This window comes from Cylas formicarius, unplaced genomic scaffold (assembly GCF_029955315.1).
Source record: "Cylas formicarius isolate icCylForm1 unplaced genomic scaffold, icCylForm1.1 PGA_scaffold_9__14_contigs__length_23061073, whole genome shotgun sequence".
NCBI classification, from domain to species: domain Eukaryota; kingdom Metazoa; phylum Arthropoda; class Insecta; order Coleoptera; family Brentidae; genus Cylas; species Cylas formicarius.
This window is the reverse complement of record NW_026844365.1, coordinates 17,158,180-17,171,060: the sequence shown is the minus strand read 5'-3', so window position 1 is coordinate 17,171,060 and position 12,881 is coordinate 17,158,180. Positions and strand designations below refer to the sequence as shown.

Here is a 12,881-nt window from a genome sequence, read left to right as displayed (position 1 = left end):
ACAAAAAATTACTCTGGAAAACCAAGGAGTATACAGTGTAGCATGCGGATCGTGCAGCCTGACGTATGTGGGACAGACCAACAGAAGGATTTCAGCCAGGCTCGAGGAACATCGTTTAGCCATAAGAAACAAACAAACAACATCTGCTTTGTTTCAGCACCAACATCAGACAGGCCATAAAATTGATTTCGGCACTTGCAAACAAATAGCTAACATTCCTGATTTTAGGACTAGGATTATACGAGAGGCCATCGAAATAGAAAAGTCCGGACACCTCAATACGAGAGACGACGCTCTGCATTTATCCAACACGTGGAGAACGATAATCAAACAGCAGAGCGATGCGCAGCAGCCAACGGGGACATCGCAACTACGATCGGGCGAAATTAACAACGCGACAATTCAGGGGGCGGAGCCACCTCCCCCCACGCACAAGCAGCACCGTTACCATCTCCGGCGCAGAGTATAAATACCGCACGCACCGCCGATAACCTCCCAGTGTTCGAAGTGTTTTCGGAGCGCGAGCATTGAAGATGCCAAGTGAGATTTTGGCGAAACGTCTGCAGGATTCCAGTCGGATGCAAGATTTGCAGGATTCCAGTCGGATGCAGGATTCCAGTCGGAGTTCAACGAGCGAACGGATGATATCCCGGAATATAGTGTCATCATATATATATATATATATATATATATATATATATATATATATATATATATATATATATATATATATATATATATATATATGTATACACGGTGTTCCGTTGTGCCAGGACCACCACTTTATTTTTTGAAATGGAATGCTATGAATATTTTTAAAGATTTTAATTATTTGCTTGATTTTGAGTATTTCTTGTAATTACATAGCATCGGAAATTTTGAGTAGTTTTTGAGAATAAAAGAACTTTTGCGAAGAAGCAGGTCTTTGGAAAAGTGTGTTTTGTTTCACTTGAACGTTAAAATTGAGAGTTTTTTTAATGCCTTGACCTATCTATCTTTTGCAGAAAAACAGGTCTTTAAATCAATATATTTTTTACACTTGAAAATTAAAATATAGATCCATTAAAGTAGTTAATATCCAATGCCTTGACCTATCTGTGCTGAAAATGTATTATACAGACTGGTTAAAAATGTCGATCAAAAAATTGTTTTTATAATTTAAAAAACTATTTTTTTAGCACTTTTATTGATTGTTTCTTAACAAAAAAAATCAATTTTATGCTATACACCTAACAGGGTGTTCGGAATAATTCATCATCCCGTGCATATCAAAAATATCAAATCTACGCATCGAAATACTCCCAAACGATCAAATCTCATCGAACCCCATCTGATGACAGGCATTTCAACTATTGAATTTTTAAGAATTCCTACCAAATATTTAAAAAAATATTCATAAATTATATTTCCAATTACTGGATGCTCTTGGTCACTCTTGATGCTAGTTTTTAATTACTAGAGTAACTAACTGTACTTGCACGTTATTAGACATTGCTACCCCAGTGAAGTAGTCCATTGTTGCATGCAGGTGATTAGTGATGATGAGATTAGAAAGTGAAGAAATATGAAAAATATCAACATCTCATCTATATAAAAACCATAAATGACAAAATCACAACATTAAACAATCACATAATTAATATCTTTGATACCTGGGCTTCCGTTTAACAAATAAAATCAAAAAATAAAAAACCGCCCTGGCTAACATACACTATAAACAATATGATAAGCCTATAAAATAAAGCCTATAAAAAATATCAAAACCAGCAAAACGACTCGAATTGGAATTATTGTAAACAAATTAAAAATCAAACAAATATAACTATCTGTCAAGAAAAGAAATGTCAAAGATTCATTGAACAACTCGAAGATCTTTTGGAATACGCTTAAAAATCTTATATAGTCACTGTAAGACACAACCAAATAAAATACCGGACGAGTTAAACATACCCATACATTTAAATAAACACTTTTTAAAATCCAACAAGAAAAACTCCACGGAGCCAGACATCTTAAACTTTTACAAAAACACTACGATACTACAAGTAAATTTCAAATTTCAATTCCACACAATCCTCGAAAAGACCATAAGCGGGTACATTTCTGAAATAAAATCTACAGCAACCCCGTCAGATCAAATTAATCTGGGAATGATTTTATTATGCATTAACAGGATCTTCCCATATCTTACGAACATTATTAACTCTTGTTTCTTCGAAAATATCTTTCCGAATAAATGGAAAATTTCTAAAGTGCACCCTCGGTATAAGAATAGACATACTGACAATTTTAATGATTTAAGACCGATAAGTATATTACTGATACTTAATTACCGATTTTCCATTTTACACATATATATTTCATTTTTCCCGAAAGACGTAAATGTCGCTCAATTTTATATTAACGAAATCAAAATTTTTGTATTTGCCAGACATACTGATAGATTGTGTCAAACCATTAAAATCAAACTCGGTGACGATGATGTTCCATATTCCCGGCAGGGCAGGAATTTAGGGCCAATTTTTGATTCTGAGTTAAGATTTAAATCTCACTAGAACAAATGAATCTTAAAGGTATTTTTCCTCATCGACGTGTCTAGGAGCGACAAGATTAGACTGACGGATTCATTTGTTCTTCTGCTTTGTATATGGCTGCCTCCTTAGTATAGGCAGCCACAGAATACAGCACGTCCAGTCGATTCATTTTTGGTATCCGCTGTAGAGAACCAAGACAAGGCAATGGCCATCTATGGAAAAACGCAGAACTTTACACGCATTTCGATTTCATCTAGTTACGAGTTTTAGACTCTAGATAAAAGCAAAGGACCCGGTCCCGATGGCCTCCCACCATATCTTAATAAGCATTGCAGCTTCATACTTTCTAGACCACTTTATGTTATCTTTAATCAATGTTTAAAAACGGGAACTTTTCCAACTTACCATCGCTCCACTGAGCTAAACTTGCTTACATTTACAGATTTTCTGACGGAGTCATTGGAAGAGGGTTCTCTCGTTTATGCCATTTACACAAACTTTTTATAGAGTAAATCATCAAATCTTAATCCAAAAATTGCGAAACACTGGAATCCAGAGAAAACTTTTGTAATGGTCAACATCCTACTGTACTGAAAGAGTGCAGATTGTGTGCGTCCAGAGCTTCCAATCCACCGACATTAAAGTGACTTCAGGTGTTCCGCAAGGATCACACCTGGGACCCCTACTCTTCAGTATCTGTGTTAATGATATTTGTTGTATAGTGATCATGTTTTCATCATGCATTTTTCCTATTATTTGCTGACCACCTAAAATTCTATATGAGAATCCAAAACGCTGATGACTGTATAAAACTTCAATCCGATTTAGATCACCTATCGCTATGGTGCGATTTTAATGGAATGGAACTAAATATTAATAAATGAACTTCAACTGGTGCATAAACCCCACACATTATAATTATAACATAAAAGGGTCACCATTATTGCAGGCCTCCGTAGTAAGGGATCTTGGAATGCTACTCGATATTAAATTGACTTACACACAGCATGTTTCAATTATTGTGTCTAAATCAATTCAGATTCTGGGGTTTATTAAGCGTTGCACAGTGAACTTCCAGAGTATTACTGATCTGCGCCCTCGTGCGTCCGCACCTGGATTATTGTTCCTGTGTGTGGTCACCTTCCTATAACGTAAACATACAGGGCATAGAAAGAGTGTAGCATAAGTTATTGCTGTATATAACATTTAAGGAGCACCAAGGACATGAGAACGTCGATTACTCAGAATTGGAAATCTCCCTCCAACTTACAACTCTCCGCATGCGTATGGATCTCACCATTTTTTATAATCTACTGCACTCAAATTCTCATGGACCTAAGCTGTTATGTAAGATTGGCCTTCGCGTTCCCCTCTCAAACCAGAATAAACCACTCCTGCCAGGTGAAGTTCCATCGTACTATGTTCCGAATTCTTTTCTTACTAGGTCAACAGCACTAGCAAATCGCTTGAATGTTTCCAGAGTGCAAGAATATTTAAGAAAGACCTTAAGGACTGTCAGTAAAACTGTTCCGTTGTCTAACTTTGCAATAGTACTGTTCAACATTATGTTGGTACCTCGCTACTGTTAGATATATGTGTTCCAACTGTCGTGTCGACTAACTATATTAATATTAATATTTTGGAAAACCAACCTTTGTCATACTAGGGTTGAGTCTTTATCTATCCATTTCATTCTGTTTAAGTTTGTTTTTTACTATTTTGTTATTTATTTTGAATCTTATTTTATATTGGGCGGTTGGCCCGTTGATAAATAAATAAACAGTTTCCTTTAAGTTAATATTATACTAGTGACTTTTTTTGTTTTTTTTTTGTATTTTTTTATATACAGTTTTTGCTTAAGTGGACACTGTGCGAGTGACTGTCTATTTTCCTTCCTTTTCATACAGTGTGCTATTTGCAGATGATTTAGAACTTTAGTATAACTGGCATGGTCAACATTAATAGACATTATATATAGCTTACCTTGGGGGCCGAGCTAACATCCTTTTTAAATTGAATTTCGGCCTTTTTTTTTGCTTGTAAAATTGGTTATTGGATATAGATGGTGATTATGTAAATACTTACAGCCAATAAGCTACTATTATTATTATTATTAGTTAGTAACGGAAATTGTTTCTATTAAAAATGTTATTGTATGTTTCAGGAATCCGAAACTGGCATTGACTTATTTTTAGTCGAGCTCTACCTACGTGTGTAGACGTAAAGTAAATTAATCTCAATTGGTAAACAACCCTGAACTCCGTAGGTGTGCATGCGAAGATGTTGTAAACGCGAATCGAGCGTGCCCGCTAAATTTATACGTATTAGGTTTTTTTTTCATCGCGTTTCCAGCATTAGCCGGCATGCAATATGCAATGCTCTGGGTTTTACGTCACGAACGGTTACGGGGTAATTGAAAATAAGGGAGCTGAACTTTCTTTTCTGTTGTCGCGAGTCGTGCAATTTTATTGCGGATGAAACGTATAAATGTCGCTCGATTCACCCGCTCCGCGAACATTGTTGGGGGAAATAAATTTCACGGAATCTCTTGAAGAATTCGACGGGTGGTGCTCCATAGAATCGCCCGAATTTCTTTGAAATAGTTTTCATTGTGATACTCGCATATTGCAATTTTGTAGGTATCGAATTTCGTTGTGTTCTTTATTTGTAATTTTCTCTAAAAAAAGGAGTTTTCGCTTTATAGGGGAGGCGGCCCACTTAAGCTTATTTTTATTTTTTGTGGCTTTTAACTATCAAGTCGATTTGTTTTTGACTAAATTTAACCACATTTTGTGCCCCAGGGTGGCCGTCGCGCCCCACGCTCCCCTATTTATAATGTTATATAAATTAATTATAATTATTTATTAAAAATTATTTAATAAAAAAAAAAGCTACCGATTTTTCTATAGATTAAAAAATTTGTTTTTGGTATTTATAAGAGTTTCGAAAGCTGTGGCTTTAGGCTAAATCCATAGAATTATCCAAACAATAACACTTTTCATTAAATGAATTATGATTCGGTTATAATAATATGCAATAGCTTTTTTGAGAATTCTAAAGGGGTCCATTTTACCTCTGGTATTACGCAAAGGGCTAGAAATGTACAAATAGTACAATTTATAATTATTAGAAGAAAAAACGAAAACAAAATTTTGGTTAATTTTTGATGTGGGCCTCCTTGCCTCAACCTCCCCTTCACTGGTGGCCAAAAAATTTAAGTCACTCAAGAAATTACAAATATTTTGGAAAAAAAGGTTATCACGACCAAGTAGGTAGTAAATTATCTATCCTAGTCTATTTCGTTATCTGAATTTAACATTTAATCGGAAAATCTGATGTTGGTATTCATGATTTTCTCCGAAAACCGAAAATGTCTATTATAAACAAAGCCCAATTATTTTTATTTGTAACTAAAGGAACGAATTAACAATATTGGAAAAATCTGAAAATTAATAACTTAGCATGCTTTGAATTAAATTACGGATTACGAATGCATAAGTAACTCTCTCAGCTCTTGGGGTCTTGGGCAGCTGGTCTATGTCTTCGAATACGTCGTCCCATTTTATCCCACACATATTTGATTGGATTCATGTCTGGACTGGCCAATCATACCGCCTAATTCCCTCCTCATCCAGATATTGACTGACAATTCTGGCGATGTGGGGTTCAGCATTATCGTTCATAAAAATGCCATAGTGATCATTAAAGGCATAGCATGATCATCCAGTATTTCCGTAATGTACCTGTAAGCTCTCAAAGGGCCATTCTATATAAAGATCAACCTTGTGCGTGCTTCTGAACTGATTTCCCACACCATAACCGAACCACCACCATATGGAAGTGTTTCATCACAACCTGGGGCATATCTTTCGGTCTCCTCCATACTCCTGGACATCCATCTGACCCAGTGTAGCAAAAACGCGATTCATCGGAAAACAGTACGTTTTTCCATTCATAAACATTCCAGTCTAAATGATTTCGGGCAAAAGTCAATCTTGCTATTCGACGCCTTCGGTGCCCTGTAGCACTCCTTCGACAAGTCAATCCATTAGCACGAAGCCCTCTTCTAACTTTTTGCAGTTGATTTCGAAGCCAAATAGTAGAATCTGTACTACTCCGCCAATTTAAGGACACCAAAAATATATTAAAATAAATAAGAACTAAAAGTCCAGATTTTCACGAAATTATGTATTATGACATAACACTTGTTTCGACAATGGTAGTTTGTAAATGTAATATTTACAAACTACCTGCTACTATATATACCGAAAAATGACCATAAGAGCTTAATTAATGTTGTTGCGAGAATTAAGTTCAATAAAGGAGAGCTATTTAAATCTAATTGATCGTTAGGCAATACATTTCAATGTCTCATTTTGTTAATCTCCATGGCTTCCAATAAATTTAATTTTATACTTTTTGTGGCTATATGTAAAATATCAAAATTGTCGTCAAAAATGTGTTTTTCTGTTTCTGTTTTTCTAGACTATTGTTTTAAAACGCTCTTATTTGTTCGTTAATGCGTTTCTTGAAGGATATACCTGTTTGTCCAATATAAATTTTAGGACAACATCCACATTTCAACCTGTGGACACCTGATTTTTGGGATTTTGGACATTTCGATTTATTGTTTTTTAAATATTTTCCTGTTGTGTTGTTAGTTCTGAAAGCTATTTTTAAACCACATTTTGACAAAGGTTTTGAAACTTTTTCACTAGGTTCTCCTATGTATTTATTTGTTTTAAATTGTTCATGTTCTGTATTTTCGGATAAATAGAGTTTATAATTATAACAGAGTCTGTAATTGTTTTTAATTTATAATTTTATCTATAATAGACGGATTGTAGCCGTTATTCAGTGCAATTTGTTTAATGATATTAAGTTCTTTCTTGTAATTTTCTGTGGAGAGTGACGTATTAAGAAGTCTGTGTATAAAAGAATTAAATGCAGTCATTTTGTGTGCATAAGGGTGATTTGAGCTGTTATGTATGACTGTGTCCGTGTGTAAAGGCTTATGATATATTGAAAAATCTAATTTGTTTTGCACTTTCGTAATAGTTAAGTCTAAAAAATTAATAGAGTTATCCTGTTCAATCTCGATAGTGAATTTTATACGATTATGTATTGAGTTGATGTAATTTAAAAAAGAATTCAATTGTCTGTCCGTTCCAACAAAGCAAGCAAAGACATCATCCACATATCTATACCACCATAAAAAACTTTTACTTAAAGGCTGTTCTAGTATGATATTTTTCAAATTATCCATAAAAATCTCGGCTAACAAAGGACTAAGTGGGTTTCCCATAATCAAACCTTCTTTAGAGATATAAATCTGTCCATTAAATTCAAAATAATTTTGGTCTAAAGATACCATTAAGCCATCTAATAATTCCTGTTTCACCAATGGATTAACCTGCTTCCGAGTTAGTTTGAAATCTACTAAATCTATCACATCCATAGGTGGAATACTGGGAAATAAGTTTTGTACATCAAAAGACAGTAGTGTTGCGTTAGAAAGGATTTTGATGTCTTTAATATTGTTGATTAATTGAAAAGAATTTTTTATTGCAAATTTTGGTTTAAAATCTGTGTGGAACTTTAAAATATTTACTAATTTTGTAGAGAGTTTAACTACTGGAGCTGTTAAATAAGACACGACTGGTCTAATGGACAAACCTTGTTTATGTAATTTAACTAAAGAATATAATTTCGGCGGTTGTGGATTCATAATTGTTAAAAAATATTTGTCTTTGTTACTAAATAGTGTGGAGTTAGTAATTACTTCCTTGTCTTATCTTTGATATAACTCGTTGATATAACAAGTCAAGGAAGTAATTACTAACTCCACACTATTTAGTAACAAAGACAAATATTTTTTAACAATTATGAATCCACAACCGCCGAAATTATATTCTTTAGTTAAATTACATAAACAAGATTTGTCCATTAGACCAGTCGTGTCTTATTTAACAGCTCCAGTAGTTAAACTCTCTACAAAATTAGTAAATATTTTAAAGTTCCACACAGATTTTAAACCAAAATTTGCAATAAAAAATTCTTTTCAATTAATCAACAATATTAAAGACATCAAAATCCCTTCTAACGCAACACTACTGTCTTTTGATGTACAAAACTTATTTCCCAGTATTCCACCTATGGATGTGATAGATTTAGTAGATTTCACCCTAACTCGGAAGCAGGTTAACCCATTGGTGAAACAGGATTTATTAGATGGCTTAATGGTATCTTTAGACCAAAATTATTTTGAATTTTATGGACAGATTTATATCTCTAAAGAAGGTTTGATTATGGAAAACCCACTTAGTCCTTTGTTAGCCGAGATTTTTATGGATAATTTGAAAAATATCATACTAGAACAGCCTTTAAGTAAAAGTTTTTTATGGTGGTATAGATATGTGGATGATGTCTTTGCTTGCTTTGTTGGAACGGACAGACAATTGAATTCTTTTTTAAATTACATCAACTCAATACATAATCGTATAAAATTTACTATAGAGATTGAACAGGATAACTCTATTAATTTTTTAGACTTAACTATTACGAAAGTGAAAAACAAATTAGATTTTTCAATATATCATAAACCTTCACACACGGACACGGTCATACATAACAGCTCAAATGTTCCTTATACACACAAAATGGCTGCATTTAACTCTTTTATACACTTACGCAGACTTCTTAATACGCCACTCTCAACAGAAAATTACAACAAAGGACTTAATATCATTAAACAAATTGCACTGAACAACGGCTACAATCCGTCCATTATAAATAAAAAACAAATACAGACAACAGTAAACTCTATTTATTCGAAATCTGATACAGAAGACGAACAATTTAAAACAATTACATACATGGGAGAACCTAGTGAAAAAGATTCAAAACATTTGCCAAAATGTGGTTTAAAAATAGCTTTCAGAACTAACAACACGATAGGAAAATATTTAAAAAACAATAAATCGAAATGTCCAAAATCCCAAAAATCAGGTGTCCACAGGTTGAAATGTGGATCTTGTCCTAAAATTTATATTGGACAAACAGGTAGATCCTTCAAGAAACGCATTAACGAACATATAAGAGCGTTTAAAAACAATAGTCTAGATTCTAATTATGCTACACACTTAAACACAGAAAAACACATTTTTGACGACAATTTTGATATTTTACATATAGCCACAAAAAGTAGAAAATTAAATTTATTAAAATGAGACATTCAAATGTGTTGCTTAACGATCAATTAGATTTACATACCTCTCCTTTATTGAAATTAAATTCTCACAACATTAATTAACAAATTAACAAATGTCATGTCAAAATATATAATTTCGTTAAAATCTGAACTTTTTGTTCTTATTTATTTTGATAAATGGATTTTCATCAAGTAAAAGCCTCTTCAGTTCAAAAATATATTATCTCTTTGGTTAGTGATCCTTCTTCGACCTGATCCTGGTCTTCTAGAGATCAAACCAGTCTCCTCATAGTATACATTTTATAGAGCACATAGACTCCTACTAATAATACTCGACCATCTTGTAGTAACTCTTGGGACAACAATATGATCTAAAGGCATTATGACCAGTTAAACACACCTCAAATCTAAAATATACCATACAATCAGAATAATATCATAAACAATAACTGAGAGATAACAAATATCTCCATCGGCATTTGTCGGAAAACAAGTAATTCACTGCCTGCTAGACCGACGATTCGGGATAAACTTTCTCTTCCAAATTATTTGGAAATTTCTTGAGTGACCTAAATGTTTTGCTCGCCAGTGTAGTTGGTCCTGTGGGTAACCCAACCATTTTGCAATAATTCGCAAACCATAATTTTTTATATCGCATCTGAGATTTAGGAGTCGCTTGTTGTTTTCGAAAGATCAATGAATTCAAATTTTGCGCTGTAAAAAAAAAAACATTTATATTGTCTGTCCTTTCTCCGTTTTCCGTTGTACGTTCTTTGTCGACGCTTCATAAAAAGTAGAATAACTTTTGAACCGTTGGAGCTACGATGCTGAAATTTTTCTCTTTTTAAAGAGGCCGCGATCGGAAATTGCCGTCCATATCCATAAATAAATGAATAAATAAATAAAATAATTTATTTGCAAACAATAGAGGGTTTGTCAGTACAAGGAAATCATATTAATATAATGTTCTGATCCAGTAAATGATTGTATTAACAAAAGCAAAAATAGAGAAAGAGAAAGAGCATAGACAACATAAACAATAAAAATTTTACTATTTACCGAAACAGTCGAACATGCTCACGTTTCGCCAATCAACCTGTTGGCTTCTTCAGAACTTAACTGAATTATCTTCTACCCAATATCCCAGTCAGAAACTGGAAAAACTAACGTCAACACTAGTGAGACCATCAAAATCTAGTAGATTTTCTAAGACATTTAACCTCTATACACTCTAACATACCATTTTTAGAAACTAATAATAACCTCCTATGCTCTCTCATCAATGGAAAATCAGACCTAACATTGGGTCCTTGTGTTTATAGAAAACCAACGCACAAAGACCGGATCTTAATGCATTATCGCATCACCATCGGGTCCAAAAATCATCGGTTTTAAACACTCTTGTTTACAGAGCCATAAAACTATCTCAACCCGAGTCACTGAATCCAGAATTAAAACACCTCACCTCTGCTCTTCTCTGTAATAACTTTCACATTAAAGATATTAAGCGAACCAACACAAAATACACTTCACCACAACCTTCCAATAGCAATGAGCCTGAAAGCAATCCCACATTTGCCACTGTTGTCCTTCCTTACATCCAAACCATCACCGACCACATATCTAAAGAAATATAACATCAATGGAGAATTACCACTTGTATAAAAATCTCTCAACATTTTCGATCTGTCAAAGACAAAATTCCATTTGGCTCAAAGAACATGACAGTGCCTCAAGACTAAGACAAATAAACTCATCAACATTTTTAGAACACAATCACGAAACTGGACATAAAATTTTATTCGATAAAACTATTAACTAATAACACCGTCAGACATAAAAAGGGCCTGTGAATAGTGGACTGAAAATTGCTCTGCTATGTTTATTTTATATTTTTGTTTTATTGATATATTTATGTTTTTACTTTTTACAAAACTTCTGGATTCCTCCTGCGTCGGTTTTTGCTGAGTCGAAATTGCTGACGTTTCGCCAATCATCCTGTTGGCTTCTTCAGAGCTTGACTGAAACTGGAACGTATTTTACTCAGTACCTGCTTACATATTGTTTTAGGGGGCGGAGCTAAATGAGGAGCATAAACACAGCCTCGGACCTGAGTCGCGGTTAAGATTGTTAGGTTGTTTATAAATTTCTATAGACTCTCGGATTTTTCGTTGGTAGAAGAACTGATTACATGCAAGAATTTTAGTTTAATCGAATAAAATTTTATGTTCGGTTTCATGCGTGTGTTCGGCAACAGCTGATGAGTTTATTTGTCTTAGTCGTATGGCTCTTTCGTGTTCTTTGAGCCTAGTTGATATTTTTTGGTCCTGTCTCTCCAATGCATTCTTTGTCGCATATGCATGAAATGCTGTAAACTCCTGGTATCTCAAATGGAATTTTGTCTTTGACGGACCGAAGATGTTGAGAGGTTTTTGGACAAGTGGTAAATCTGGTTTTGACCTTATACTTCTTTAGAACTTTTAATATGTGGTCAGTGATGTTTTGAATGCAAAGAAGGACCACAGTGGCAAGTGTAGGTCTCATTGCTATTGGAAGGTTGTGGTGAAGTGTATGTTTTGATGGAACGCTTAATATCTTTCATGTGGAAATTATTAGAGAGAAGAGCAGAGGTAAGGTGTTTTAAATCTGTTTTCAGTGACTCGGGCTGAGATAGTTTACGGTTCTGCAAACAAGAGAGTTGATAACCGATGATTTTTGGGTCGGATGGTGATATGACCATGCATTAAGGTATCGGTCTGTGTGTGTAGGTTTTCTGTAAACACAATGACCCATTGTTAGGTCTGATTTTCTTTCTCCAAGTCAATGGTAAAATGGTATGTTAGGGTCTATAGAGTATAAATGTCTAAGAAAATCTACTAGGGTTTCTTGACCATGAGGTTACAAAAGTATCATCGACGTGGCGTTTCCATAATTTTGATTTTAGATGAAATGTGTCGAGACTTTCTTCTCAAAGGCTTCCACAAATATATTCGCGACGACTGGTGATAGTGGAGAACCCATAGCTGTTCCCGACGTTTGTTCAAAAATTTGACCGTTATAAGAAAAATATGTTTCCGATAAGCTTTTTCAATTAAGGTTAGAAGGTTTGGTTCCAGATTCTCGGATTTTAATAAGTC

General features: G+C 34.1%; 1 protein-coding gene across 1 annotated transcript in view; it reads right to left on the bottom strand.

Annotated features, from left to right (window-relative positions):
• Window positions 1–12,881, bottom strand: part of LOC132707384 (melatonin receptor type 1B-B-like) — a 121,384-nt gene that overhangs the window by 80,155 nt on the left and 28,348 nt on the right. The window lies entirely within an intron of this gene.